The following is a 15,708-nucleotide window of genomic DNA, read 5'->3' as shown; positions in this document are numbered from 1 at the left end:
ACTTTTATAAGGTGTCACTCTTTCTTAGAAACAAAAATCCTGCGTTTCTAAAATGCGTACATTTCTAAAATCCTTCTCATGGAGTTCGGAACATTTCTTTACTCTTCCCTTTAGTTAGCATATCCCTTTTCAAGCTCTTTAACATTGCTTCCCCAAACTTCTCCCCTGCAACACCAAGTATCATTTTCCCAAAGCCCAAAGCTTTTTATTTTCCCAAAGCTATTTATTTATTATAAAAGTGAGGGAAGTCTACAACATAACTGGAAATCTACATCCACTTCAGTTCAAAGAAAAATTGCCATATCCTTTTTTTAACCGCTATACATAGATAAAATACAAAGATACAATTGAATGCTCTGTTTTTAACTGCAACACTAAACAAAACAATCATATCTACTAAGAACAATTGGGTAAGAGCGTTAATAAGTAAAAATCCACAACCAAAAACCTGAAGTAGAAATTATTCTACCCCTCTGGTATTGGACTGTCATGGGCAAGATCTTACTTGATTTCTGGTCTTGAAAGCAGGGGGCCTTCCAGGACCCAGGTTTGGGGGAGGGAAGTTATACAAAATCACCCACTGGGGAGGAATTATATTTTAAAAGTAAAAAATCCTATAGGCTATAACTCTTCATCAACTTCAACTGTCACAATAGCGTTCGCATTATTTGAGAGTTCACTGCAAGGTTGGATATATTTAAAACGCAACTTAGTAACAATGACTCAGGGAAGCAAAACATAATTATATATGTACAGCATACAAGTATTAAATCAAATGTCAAACCTCATGAGCTTTTAGAATTTGGAAGCACATTCTCTCCTTAATTATGCCAGAGTCCTTTGTCACCTGCCATAAACTCCACATACACTGTATGAAATAACCAGGAAAATTCAAACTCCTTCTAATGGTATGTTTTTTCATTATTACCCAACAGGGACTATATCAAAGGTAACATAGTACTTAAAATGCCACAAAAGGAACCATAAGATGCCTTAATGTATCATGTTACAGCACATATGAATGGTTTTTTTTCCCCCCTTCCAAGTTTGGAAGCAAGACTAGATTGTTCAACCATGATACTCTGTCTAAATATGATAGATAAGTCTTAAAAGGTGGTTTTTTTTTGTTTGTTTGTTTTTTGCTCTCATAAATGTGTACTATAAACACCTAAGAGATATTTACCCATAGATCTTGGTCTCATTTATACATCATATTTACATGTTTCTCTGCCGTCCTGGATGTCACAAAGCAGACAGTATTAAAACAAGAAAAGAAAGGGGAATATTCAATTCTAAACCAAGAACTAGCACTTAAGGAGCATAATGTTAATTTGGTAGAAGCCACTGCAATTAAATTCAAATTGCTGACTTTACTATATATTTCCTCTATGTACCAAGAGGGAATAATTCCACCTACATTAAATATAAACATCTTTTAGCCTTAGATTTCCCCCTATTCAAGTGAAGATTTATGAATTCACACAAATAATGCTTTAAAAATAATCTTAAGAGTTGACCTTATTTTTCCTACATAGAGAAGTCTTGCTAATGTTTTTGGCAATGTCTTCTGTGTCTTTCTGGGGTTCCCCCCGCCTTTTTTTTTAGATATTGGAATGTTTTGGCCACAAGGTTAAGAAAAACTTCCCCATTTATCATGACCTGCCACGCACAACAGGCCCCCAGACAACGCAGCCTTCTACCACTTAACAAATTCAGCTCATCTCAGCCATGAAACTTCAAAAGAATTTGGCCACAGGCATAGATTAGCTATCATTTGTTTTGCAGCATAAATATCAATCATTCTGTAACATACTCTAGTATACTGAACATCACTTTGTCTAATAGGTATAACTGATAACTAACCTTTTCAATTTGAATAATAATAATATAGAGATAATCTGGTTTATTAATATATAATTGTAGAGTTTATGTGTAATAATTTTAGTAAAAGCTTCTGTTAAAATCTCTTAGTTTGAACCAAATATATAAACTCTAAATGATATATTGAATTAATATATAAAAACTCTCCTAATGTTTCCAAAGGTATCACAGTAATTTAAGGAAAACTGAAAAATCCTTTGGCTTTAAAAAATTGATGGGGAGAACATAAATAATAATATGTTAAAGGTGATTTTAAATTGAATGGCATATATCTATAGATTAATCTGAAGATTCATTTACCTATAATGTAAATATTTCTGGCACTTTTATATTGGCTTTTATAAAAGTAAACAAAGAGTTATATTTCCAAATCCTGTAAATTTTAAGTTCTTGATCTCCCATCAAAATGACAACTTTTTTAAAGAGAAAATCCCAGGGTGGTGCCATCAAGTTTTTTATTTTTTAACTGAACTATATATAAGAAGAAAAAATATATTTGTAGCATTATTCATTTTAATGATTTTTTAAAATAATTTTAGCAACATTTTTCAGCTTTAAAACCTAACGTAGTTTTATATTAAATCCATCTTGCAAAGCATTGTTATAAAAAGCTAATAAATCACCTTTCCTTAAGTTTTAATCCTAAAATGAAAATCCCCATTAGCAGAGTTAATAAAACACAGACTGTGACATAATTTACACATTAAAAAAAAACAAATTATAAGATTGCTGTCTGAGCAGATTTTCTATCAAATTTAATTAACATTTTGAATTACAGTTTCACGTGAAACATTTCACACATACAAATATGTGATAAGAAGAAATATTCCTATTAACTGTGCAAGTTCAAGTAAAAACTAAGCAATTTATTTTAAGCCTTTTTGAAACATAGAAGTTGATTCCTTACATGGAAGTAAGAATTTAGTCAGGTAATCTCACAATTTTTCTGACCCTAAATATTTATCTGTCATAAGGAATGGAGCACCCTTTGCAGTTTCAAAGTAAAATGGATCCACACAGTGGTTAAACACAAGGGTTAAAGAGTAAAGGAATTATAGATTAGGTCTATCTGTAGTGAAGGTCTCATTCTAGGTAAACCTAATAAATAATTGAAATATACTTACGATATTTTCCTCTTTGACCTCAATTAAAATGGCTTTGTGAGAGCAGGTTCTAAGGACAATTTATCCTGGTTTCCTCAATACACACTTATGAAGTCATCTGGCTCTTGTATTTCTTCAACAGCTGCATTACCTTCAAAATTGGCTTGCACCATTTCCCCAAAGCAAAATGTAAGACTGCCCCCAGACACACACAACCACCTTCCTTCTGCGGGGGGCTGCGTGCTGGAAAAGTGAGATCCTACGACTTTGAAAATTCTAACAACAGTAATTTTTAAGAACTTGGAGGAAGAAAGAGAAAAATCAAAGGAGAGATTTTTAAAACTGACTTTTCTCTGTTTTCCTTTTCCTCCTTCCCCGTCCCTCCTCTTCTCTCTCTCTCCCTTTCTCTCTCTCTCTCCTTCTACCTCCCTCTCTCTCTCTCCCTCCCTCCCTCTTCCCAAGTTCTAACACAAAGCATTATAGTTTATTGGTATCTGCTTCTGTCACCATTTTTGATAAAATAATATTCTTGTAGTTTAGAAAACTTCTGGTGAAAAAACAAACACTCAAAAAGCAAACGAAGGTAGTGCATCATTGTTCAATTAGACAGGATTTCAGAAAATCATAACTGCAATCAAGGAAAGGAGCAGGAAACCGGATAGTGCTGACTGATGTTCAGTAGACCCTGGAAACCAAACTGGAAAACTTATTGGCTGTGATAATTCATCCTCTCTCTCTTCAAACAGGTTCCCTAAACAATCTAACTCTGGCAGTAAATCAGTGGTCACAGACACTTAGAATTAGAGGATATTTTCTCCTCCTGAATCGTGTTTTTCTCACAAGAATAATAAAACAGTACTAACAGAGCAAAACTTTCATCAGTTGTCTTGAATAAAAGAAATCTTTTAGATACTGAAGTTATTCTGATAATTTACTACATCTTAGCCCCTTGATGCAGCAAAACAGCAATTCACACTCTTTCTTCATGAGATTCAAAGAGACAAACCTATATTCAAATAATCTAAACCAAAGCATATCAAAGGCTTCTACATCAAGGTTCTAAATCAAAGTCCCCCTCAACGCCACAACCAACTGAAGGTAAAACCAACTAGAAAGTTAAGATTTTTTAAAGAAGTTAAACTTGATTTTACTATTAGAATTTTAGGGGAAAAAATCCCATAAGAATAGGGAAACATTTGTTCTCTTAAAAAAATGTAAACACTTATCATTGAGATGACTGCATTTGAAATCTAAAGAAAAATCCAAATTTAGCACAAAATTTCAAAACAAAAAGTATCCAGGAAAGAAAGTTTTTCATTTAAATAGATGGTATTATGTTTTTTAAAATCCTAGAGCATGCAGCTATCAGGGAAAACTCCTTGAAATCCACTATTAGTATTTTTTAATGAAATGTAATCTACTTACTATCAATTACTGTTTCACCTGCATTTCTCCTAGCATTAACATAATGTTATTACATTTTATGAAGGAAAAACAAAATGCTTTTAAAATTTTAGCATGGGCGGATTGGACATTTTCTCTATACTGACCCACTTCCTCAATTTTATGTATATATTTCTTCTATTATCCTTAGGCTATAACTGAGAAAAATCCAAACAAATTATTTCAATTAACATTCTTCTCTGAGAAAGAACTGCCTATATTTAAATGTATGACTTAACATACCATATAATAGTCATTATAATGTCTCAATCAAAAGTTAAATACAACTTACCTCATTTCAAGTCCCAAAACCTGAAACTAATTCCAGTTTTATTTGGAAGTAAGTTTTGTGTGTGCATGAGTGTGTGTGTGTGTGTGTGTGTGAAATTCAACGGCCAATAAATTTCACTCTCCAGTATGAGTAGAATGAAACCTGGTTCGAGGATTACACAGTACTCTGAAGGGTTAATAGTCTCTAACCAACATCCAGGTAGCCTTAAAAACACCTTGCTCTGGCATGAATCTTCTGGCTCCAGAAGCAGTGCAGCTATTTGGGTTAACTGGGAGGACACCTGGAGAGTAAACACTCTTGGCTCCAGCCAATGGCTTTCCACGCCCTTCTGTTTATAGTAAGATGACTTGCCATCAGAGGTCACCCCCATCAACAGCACCTGTCTTTCAGTGGGCATACAGGAAACAGATCGCCTTTACCCTGACTTCTAGGCTACTAACCTGCTGTCCTCACAACCCACTGGTATAGTTACTCGAAGAGTTAAATCCCTGCATTAAATTTTCTAAAATCAAATGTTACTTTAATTTCTTTTAAAGCAAAACATTTCTGTAGAAGAAATACGTCTTGGCAAGTGAAGGATTGGTACTCATTTAAGTAAGGATTACATGAGGATTGTTATTCAATGTCCAAACTAGCATTTTGGTTTTTGTTCCTTTCAGGGTTTTTATTTTATTTCATTTGTTTTGGTTGAGGAAGAAGTCCTGTAAAATTTTACTTTCATTATTACATTTCTGCATTAAGTACAACATTTTCTTCTTCCCTTGAGCACACAGATATGTTTGCTGACAAAGTGGGAAGTTAATTGCAGTCATTTTTATTTAATTCATTTTTTATGTACTTTTATTTGAGGTAGAGGAAGGGATGATCAAAACTATAAATTTTTGCACAGAGGTCATCATTTCATGTAAAATGTTTTCTAAAACAAAGCCTTTTATGTTTACCAAGGAAGAAAAGAAGTATGCTGAATTCTAATGAAAACAAAGAGCTAAATACAAGAGATAAGGATAATGTAGATTAAGCCCCTCCTCTGGCACTGAAGTTTCCCTTCTTTCTAATTTATTTTTAAAAAAATGTTTCCTTTAGAGAAAACGATATTATGAAACTTTCATCCCTTCGCCCTTTAAAAACAGGCCCGTGGGTCTCCAAAAACTAAGCTCATTGGCTAAGTCCCTCCTACAATATTTCAATTCAGCCTTTACAGGCATTAAGGGAATTACTGCCTCCAATTTAGTCTACATAATTCTGGGATGATTTCTTCCACTTTTCCTGATCTTTATACAGTGTGGCTCTAAATACCAGTGACGCCAAGCTTCCAAGATAAAGACTGATAGCCAAGGGGTAAAGAGCTCAATGGGGCCGATAGGTGGCACGGGAACTGAGAAGCCACCCCCTGCTTTGGGTCTGCGAGGCGCTCCAGAAAGCCCGGTGCCCTCGGCACCTGAAGAGGGCGCTATCTTCCCGTGGGGCTGGCTGCTGGCAGCCGTCCCTGAGGCTGGGAAACTGGGTAACTGTAAACCAACTGAACCATTCACCTGCAGCCCCCGTTCAGGCCAGGTCTGGATGCCGCTACAATTCTTTCTGGACAGAGAGCTGCCTGGCTCTGTCAGAGTTAACAAAATGTGCTGATCAATTATTTTAGAGACCTCGTTTTGGCAGATCCGGTGCTTTGTTGCAAGCATGGCTGGATCACTAAAAGTAGTGTCAGCTGTGCAGCCAAAGCTTAAGTAGTTAGAGCTTCGTAGGGACTATGGTAGACATTAGAGTTTTCAATTTCAACAGAATAGGCTTCTGAAATGGCTACTTCCTTTAAGGAGTGGAAGTCGTTCAGTATTTCCTAAATGCGGAAGAGCTCAAGAAACAGTCATTGAAGCAAAATGTATGTCAATGCCTGCTCCATTAGAGACCCAGAAAACTGTACCTATAACCCTGAGAAGCACACAGTAAGCTCTTCATGAATTAAAGAAGGCTGGCTAGATGGTAATCTTCTTCCCCAGTGGGCATGGGGGCCCGTGAGGAAGAGGGTCAGTGAGCAACGTGGGATGAAAACTTTATGAATAAGGCAACTATGAACATGAAAACAAATGTCATTTGTAGTTACAACCCTTTAAGAGTACAAATAACTACAATCTTTCTGATGAAAAAGATAATCTTTATCTCAGCTTATATTAGTTCATCAAAGTGTTCCTAATTGGTGTACCATTACTTTACATTGTTTAAACTAAGGCACAAAATTACATTATTGATTTTTTTAACAATATTTACTAACTGTTGATATGCTCTTGCAGTCCCAATATACTGCTACCAACTAATTACATGAACTGGAACAAACAGATAAACCGTTCTTCCTTTTTTTAAGATTTATTCATTAGAAAGAGAGAGAGAGAGAGCGTGCATGCACACAGGGGATGGGGAGAGGCAGAAGGAGAGGATGAGAATTTCAGGCAGATTTCCTGCCGAACATTAAAAACTGATGAATGGCTCAATCCAAGGACCCAGAGATCATGACCCGAGCCAAAATCAAGAGTCAGATGCTCCATGGACTGAGCCCCCAGGGGCCCAATAAACTTCTTTCTAAGTATCCCTTTCTCCTCCTAAGAAACAAAAGTTTCCGTCTCAGAGTGTTAATAGTACACTATTTTTTCAATGCAAACCACATATTGAGACGTTATCAAATATACTTCATTTAACAATAATTGTTTCCAATACCCACACTTAAAATCAAGCAGATAGCTGTCAATCAATGCTAATGATTATGAAGTAGCCTGTAGGTACAACTGAGTTAATAACATAACCAAAATCAAAGGAACTACATATCTTTAAAAGCCAGGAGAGCCGTATTATGGATAGCGACTTGGTTTTCCTTTTATTTTAAAATGTTGAAAATATCGCTTTGACTTCCCAAAACTACTTTTCAGTGACTTAAGTGCGGTCAGTGAGGACCTGCCCCACATACTGACAGGAGTGAAGCTATTATGAACTGCTGACAGTTGACACGTCCCAGCAGTGACTTACAGAGTTTTGCAGCTGCACTAGTTGTTAAATGCATGAATATCCTTCAAAATAACACGCGAATTGAGATGAGTTTAGTCAATCATAACAACTCAAAGGTTTAGTGTAAATCACATAATTTTTTAAAAGATTTATTTATTTACTGGAGTGAGAGAGATTGGGGAAGGCAGGGGAAGGGACAGAAGAGGAGGGGGCAAGAGAGAATCTCTAGCAGACTCCCTGCCCAGGGCATAGCAGAAGCAGGGCTCAATCCACTGACCCTGAGATCATGACCTGAGCCGAAATCAAGAGCTGGATGCTCAATCTACTGAGCTACCCAGGTGTCCCTCACATATTTTTTTTTAATCAAGAAAATAAATCAGGTACTACAGTTTTACAAGTATGTCCTTCACATTCGCCCTACTCACTCTCCATAAAGTCTTAGCACAAGGTTGGTGCTTTGGGTCTCCCCATTCTTCCTTTCTTCTCCACCGCATAGCATCATTTTTTGTACGTTGTCTAGTAATCTGTCAAGCATCCACCTTCTCCAAAGCTATAAAATACCTCGAGGTTCTTTTATAGCATTTCTTGCCACTCTTCGTTAATGTCTGATTCAATGTTAAGACAGCTTTGTAAGTAGAACAAAGGAATGATATTAAAAATCAAGAGATAAAATGGCACCAACATGGGAGACCAAAAGAACACCAAAAGTACAATCACCCAATTCTGATAACAGCCCAAAAATCATAGAGAAGGGAAAGAAAAACAGTTTAAAATGTCTCTAGGTACAATAAACTCCCAAATTGTTAGTCTGGAAAAGCCATATGGAATCAAAACTAAACAGCCACCACAAACTATAACCACCTCCTTAGCTAAGTTACTGATGTGGTATTTATATTAGAATACAAATCCAATACCTAAGAACCTATTTTAAAATAAACATTTAGCGAACTGTGTCCATGCCATTGTAGAATGCCATATAGTAATCAATGTGGAATTATATTTGCCATTTGATTAATCTCCCTTCTTTTTCTGGTAAGGCTGTCAAACTCAAGTATATCCGGGAGCCAAGTGGGTAATTTGAAGGAGTGAAGCTGGTGAAGAGGAAGTCGGGCTATTGGCAAAATGCTTGATTTTCCCTGAACCACTCAAATTCTGTACTTCCTCCCTAGAAAATTCATGTATTTTCAAGTCTTAAATGCCATCCGTATGCTGTAGATTCCTAAATTTTCATCACCTCCTGAGATCCATCATCTGGGTTTCAAACTCTTACATTCTTCTAATTTACATCTCTATATAAATGTCTCACAACCATATCAAACTTTAATATGTCCAATGTTAGGCTCTTTACTACTCCAACAATCCTATCTTTACTGTCCAATATTTTTCACATAAGTAAGGCCAGAAACTAGAGTCACTGGGTCCTCGTTTTCCTCAAACTCTGTATCTAAATTAAACTATGCAGCAGAATTAGACCAACCTGAAGAATTAACCTCAACATTGGCCCCCAGAGTACTAGCCCAAATCAGCTGAACAAATTTCATAAACCATTAAAGTCAGCCTTCAGAAAGCCAACTGACTTTATCCTTAAGTTTCTGTATTGACCTTTCCACCCAGTCTTCACGTATCAGTGAGCCCCACAAGAGGAACATTAGGGCAATTCTGAACATCCTCAACAACCTTGGCCAGTGATTTGAGCCTGGGCTGAAAAACCACCAGGTTCGAGGTGGTTTTACTGATCACTTCAACTAAAATCAGGAACAGATTTCATACCACCTTTTCTAACTAGAGACAGAGATTATTGTCCATAGGCACACATAAGTAATGAGTCAGTTACTCCTCCATAAAACTTCCCTGAGTGACCAAGGGTAGCTTCATTTTGGAAGGAGTTCCACATTTGGCAAGTGTATGATCTACAGTCTTTAAATACTTGAAAGTCTCTTACAACATCCCTAACATAAAAGTCTTCTAAAAACAAGTACAGTTCTAAGATACACATAGAGCCCTCAGAAAGAAGGGGGTTTTTACAGCATTTAGGGCCCCACAAGCAGACCACCAACAGCTAGGGAGGTACATGAGGATGGTGCCTTCAATGTGGCTTCTAGGTCAGTTAGTAGGCCTTAAGATTCCCAGTTCAGCTCCAATAACTGAGTCTAGTCTTGGGGACGAGTCAGTTCAATCTCTGTGTATCCACACCACTAACTAGCGGCATTTATTTGTCATGTGGAATGAATAATAGTCACGGAAATGATGGGGAAGACATCTAAATGTGTTCATATGCTTTTTGCATGAGAGGCGGAGGAGTTAAGCCAGCTTCTGCTGTTGTCAATAGACTCCTTTGTCAGGTAAGGGGAAATGGTGCTCAAATCATGGCAGAGCTGTCTAGCAGGAGATACCAGAGCTAAAAGTCACTTAAATTTAAGGCGCTTCTAACAGTATGGGAGAGCTGCACTAGGACAGTTTGCTTCAAGAAGAAGGTTCCAAGGGACGCCTGGGTGGCTCAGTTGGTTAAGCCACTGTCTTCAGCTCTGGTCATGATCCCAGTGTCCTGGGATTGAGTCCCACATCGGGCTCCCCGGTGGTGAGCCTGCTTCTCTCTCTGCCTCTGCATGCTTGTGCACTGTCTCTCTCTGACAAATAAGTAAATAAAATATAAAATATAAATATAAAATATAAATATAAAATATAAAATATAAAAAAGAAGAAGAAGAAGAAGGTTCCAAGAATGGCTATGAAAGACCAAAAACATCATTGTCTACTGGATCAATGCAGCTCCCAGATCTCAAGTTTTCTATCCACGTGTTTAGTCATTGCCTTTCCCCTATCACCACAAAATCATGTCATATTCTAGTAGCTACTACTTCAACTTCTTCTAATCATCCCCTTATTAAACACACCTTTCATCCATAAAGGTCAAGTGCAAGAGGACCATGGCTCTTTTTATAAAACTTACTCAGACTATCAAGGGAGATATCAATATCTGGGAAGAATCAGCAAGCAGTTTATTAATCAAATGATCAATATCATTATGATTTAGAACAATTCAATCTAACAAGAAACTTTACGTGGCTGAACCAATATAAGTTTGAATCTTCTCTTCCCCCTTTCGACCAAGCTGTCAGCCAGAGGGCATACCAAACAGGATGATGAGGAGAACTAGACTCATCACATCTAGGAATGGTCAGGATGATATCCCAAATCTTCAAAATATAAAGTATGGTATAACCTCTCACCCCTTCCATCCTTATCATAACTCAGGAAGCGGTCAAAAAAAAGACTCGAAACTGGGGCCAGCTGGATTCAGTAACGAAGGTGTTTTACTAACGTATGTGAACCAGAGGAGGTCAGAGAGGCAGAGTTATAAATCTTTTGAGTTGATTTTAAGGAGACTGTTTCAATGTTCAGCCATGTAAAATGCTTGTGGATGACAGGGAGCACAGAAGGGCCACTGAAATTGCTTATCTGCCCTGGCTTCTGTGACAGAAGGTGAACCACAGTCAGACTTATATAGATTAATTTCATGGACCACAATGGTGTGACTGGCGTTGGTTAACTGGAATAGACCAGCAAAACTATGACTTGGAAAACTGTCAACAGCAGTGAGGTCCCATCGACATTCCAAGAGGTGACCCAATGCAGTCAATTTTTCTGGAATGGCATGAATAAACCACTGGAAAATATGTCCCCCCTCACTGAGACAAAGAGATCAACTGTTAGCATGAGTCATCAGGTTTCCAAGCCAGTCCCTCCTCTTGGAAACAGAGTGCCTCACCTCCTGCTGCTCAGTCTTGGACTGTGGGTCTGCTGCATGTCCAGTCCAGTAATGAATCCAGGTAGTAATGGCAGAAGTCTGGGTGTATGCTGAACCAGCAGCTTGAATCCAGTTGGTTCTTATCAGAGAACAGGCCCTTACCATAAAAGGCTTCATGAATGACCCTGACAGTTTAACCATTTCCATAGCTTGTGCCCCCACAGGGACACTTTTTTTTTTTTTAAGATTTTATTTATTTATTTGACACAGAGAGAGAGATAGTGAGAGCAGGAACACAAGCAGGGGGAGTAGGGGAGGGAGAAGCAGGATTCCCGCTGAGCAGGGAGCCCAAGGGAGTACTGACCAGCCCTGTATGGACCGCCTCAAATGCTGCACAGACAATATGCAGAGACAATATGCATTTTCTGCACAGCTGATGCTGAGCCTGAAAAGTCGCAGCAGCCCCTCTTCACTGAATTAGGTTTCAATTTAACCAATCCCTCAGTGAGCAGGGCCCAGGCATTTAACGGAACCTCCTGTGAGTCAGGAGATAAAGTTTCCCCTAAGGGAAGAGCTGACACTTTTTCATGTGAAGTTCAGATGCTGCTGGTGTCAGGCTGCTTGCATTCCTGACCATGTCATTTCCATTTGGCCACTGAGGCTTGTCAGGCCCTTCCTATCCCATTACTCTCTGCATATGAACTGATAAACTTCAAAGTACAAATATCAGACTGAAGAGTCACAAGGCCTCCATGGGCCAGGCATTCAGTTTGACTCAAAAGGGTACCTAGCATCCATATCAGGGATGTGGTGGGACCAGAAATGGTACCACCCTATGAAGGTTGCTTCCTTTTGCCAGAGGCTCCAAAGAGCAAAGTCATAGAGACCTGAAGCTCAAAAGGGGTCATTAGGGTTGTGAGGCCCCAAACATCCTAGTGCCTCTGCGCTTGCAGCTCTTCAAGATCAGAAGAATTCCCTGTTGGGACACCTGGGTGGCTCAGTTGGTTGGGCGGCTGCCTTCAGCTCAGGTCATGATCCCAGTGTTCTGGGATCGAGTCCCACATCAGGCTCCTTGCTCAGCAGGGAGCCTGCTTCTCCCTCTGCCTCTGCCTGCCTCTCTGTCTGCCTGTGCTTGCTCGCTCGCTCTCTCTCTCTCTAACAAATAAATAAAAAAAAAAAAAGAAGAAGAAGAATTCCCTGTGGATTTTGTAAGCGTTCACAGTATAATAAGGAATTCAGTAACAGAACCCACAACTAGAAGACAGTGAAGTGGCCAATGGGATCCACCACCAAAGTCTATTAGTTTCCTTCCTCTATTACAAACCCTCCTTAAGCCACATTAGCTGAATTCAGGTATCCCTTTTCTCCATGGATGGGTAAGTTGGTAAATTGAGCACTTGTATCTAACATGTCCATAGAATTTTATGTTCCACCCTTCCCCATAGTTTCCTAGCATGTTACATATTTTTTACCGACATTTGTATGGGTAACAATCGGGTCCTCTAGGATAGAGAACTCAGCCTCATCACTGTCTTTCTAATTCAAGAAGCTGAAGTTAGGGTAGAGGAGTAGGGAAATATCTAGGGTCATAGAGAAGAATAACTCCATGTTAGTAAATGAGGTACATTTAATTTCATTTTTGATTGGCGGCAAGCTCAGGACTCAATCAAATAAACATTTAATGTGTTCAGTTCATGCACTGCTCTGTATTAAGCCGCAAGATCACCATCACTGACATTATCTATTTTAGTTTAAGAATCCCTAGACTTAACAGCCATAACCTGTGGCTCTGGCATTTGCTCCCTTTGGTGGACTCAGACTTGATTTGCATAGGAGAGATTGTTTTAGAGTCCCTTTTCACTGAGGACATTTACCACCCTATGATAACATCTCTAAAGTGCTATCCCTGTTTTGACATAAGAATGATGAGACTTTTCCAAGGCAAAGGTGATGACTGGAAGAATGTGTCTAGATTGCTTTGGGTAGTTTATTTTCCAATAGATCATCTTCATCAGCACTCCAGGACAACAAGAGCCCCATTACTAGTCAATACACATCCATGATACCCACAGGGGCTTTTTGTTTCTGGGAAATCTCCCCAAGGGGGACAAACTTCCCTTTTAGCAGCCCAGACCCACTGCAAGAACTCTTAAGACCTTTCACTCTTTCCTGATGGATTTAAGATAGATATGACAGACTGCAGAAGGGATGAGCCATAAAATGGACCAGGTTTTGCCATTTTAAACAATGACTATACATCCCATATCTTCATTTTTCAGGTGAACCACCAAAGCTCTAGTCTTTTGCTTGGCTATTACCCAAATGGTTTCAAATTCCCCCCATTTCATGGTTAGCCCATGAAATTATAAACGTTGTCTGGAGAGGGTCAGAAGCCTCCTCCAGACCAGGATCTGCCGTTGTACTACTTGTCACCATGGAGTGGATCTGAAGCTGACCCTGAGATTGATGAGGAAGTCCCCATGCCTAGAATAGGATTAGGTACAACCAGGGTACCTTTCAGAAACTGACTTTGAACCTACTTCCAGGTACTTGGATTACAACCCCCTCACTAATTCATCCTCATTAACTCTCAATAAAACTGATGACCGTTTTTTCCCCAATTGACCAAACAAGTTGGTCAACATGTTCACTAATAATGTCCATGGATTTCCCTCAAATCCCTTTGATTACCCATGAAGTCCTTATCCTTTCTCTTATAAAGCCATGTCTCTATCAGTATCCCCACCTCATCACTAAAACTGCCAAAAATTGTGAAGGGTCTGGGGTTTTACTCTATTGACAAGCTTATAAGTTAACCTGTCACAACTGCACAGATGCTGACAGAATATATAGGACTTCTGGGTCAGTTTCTAAGGACTGTACACTCACAGCAATAGCAGAAGCCAAAATATCACCATTTTCTTATGACAGTTCCTGAGTTCCAATTTCTACAGGGCAACATGACATCAGGACATGGGATGCGTTGCATTACAGCAAAACAACCCAGGCTTAGGGAGCCCAAATCTTTTATAATGGGCAGTAAACGTGCTACCTTTGCTACAGAGGAAAGTGTTTTATTTTATAGGCAAGTATTTCCAAGGTAAAATCAACTCAGCAATTAGGAAATATTATGTATCACTGCCTGGTCTATTGAGGCAAATAAATGTTGGGAGATGAACAGTTTCACTCCCAAACACCTGCCTCAACTATCTAATATTGAAACCTCACAACTTCTTCTATCAGGTAAAGACCTAAACAAGGGCAGGTTCAAACAAAACTCAGACTTTGCTTCCTGAAAGATATCAAACTGTATACACCTGTGTTCATGGACTCTATTAATAAGACAGTCCAATGGACTCATACTCAGAGGCTATTAAATATTACTTTACACATGCCTAAGAAACTAAATATGCTAATTTCTATATTTCAGCTCCTCAAAAAAAAAGGAAAAAGAATAGCTGACATCAAGTGAGAGAGTAACCAAACAGTAGAGAGAACAGAAAACTATGATTCCAATATAAGAATCCAAGACATTTATGTAAGAACAACTGTCCTTCCACACACTCTGACTACCTCTTAGGGTTTCAGTTCATTAACAAATTGCACAATGATAACCTTGGGCATCAGGAATATATGAAAATGTTCAGCCAGGAGATTTTCACAGCAGAGAGAGCCCAGGACTAGGTGTCAGAGGCTGGAGATCTCATCTCACCTACTGGCAAGGTAACCTTGGTCAAGTTATCCTCCTTAACCCAAAGTGTCTACATTTGTCAAACAAAAAAATCAAAGTCTTAGGTATCTCAACTGGTTGCCTTTCTATAATGTGCTTTGTAAACTATACAATTCTCTAAATCTAAGGTCAGACAATTCTTCTCCAAGGCACTATATTCCAGCCACCATGGATTTCTGTCCAGTTTCTTGAAAACGAAAAAGATCCTTTCTCCTACCAAGGCCTCTCATTCACATTTCCAGTGCCTAGAATGCTATCCCCCCATTCTCTTAGGATTGGCTGCCTCTCACCCTTCAGATCTCAGCTTACACTTCACTTTCTCAGAGACTTTTCTCCACCACTCACTCTAAAGCAATTTTGCCCTGTCCTTTCTTGTAGTGCTCACATTTTCCTTCTTACTGCTAATGACAACTGGCACTTTAAATGCATAAAAACTAAGATATCTGAAAAAAAAAAAGAAAATGGATGACTTCTTTCTGCTGTTTCGTTTAGAAGTACGCCTCTACAGATGCATTTTCCA

Source organism: Enhydra lutris, unplaced genomic scaffold (assembly GCF_002288905.1).
Source record: "Enhydra lutris kenyoni isolate GAN:26980312 unplaced genomic scaffold, ASM228890v2 scaffoldscaffold17, whole genome shotgun sequence".
Classification (NCBI taxonomy): domain Eukaryota; kingdom Metazoa; phylum Chordata; class Mammalia; order Carnivora; family Mustelidae; genus Enhydra; species Enhydra lutris.
This window is presented reverse-complemented; position numbering follows the sequence as displayed.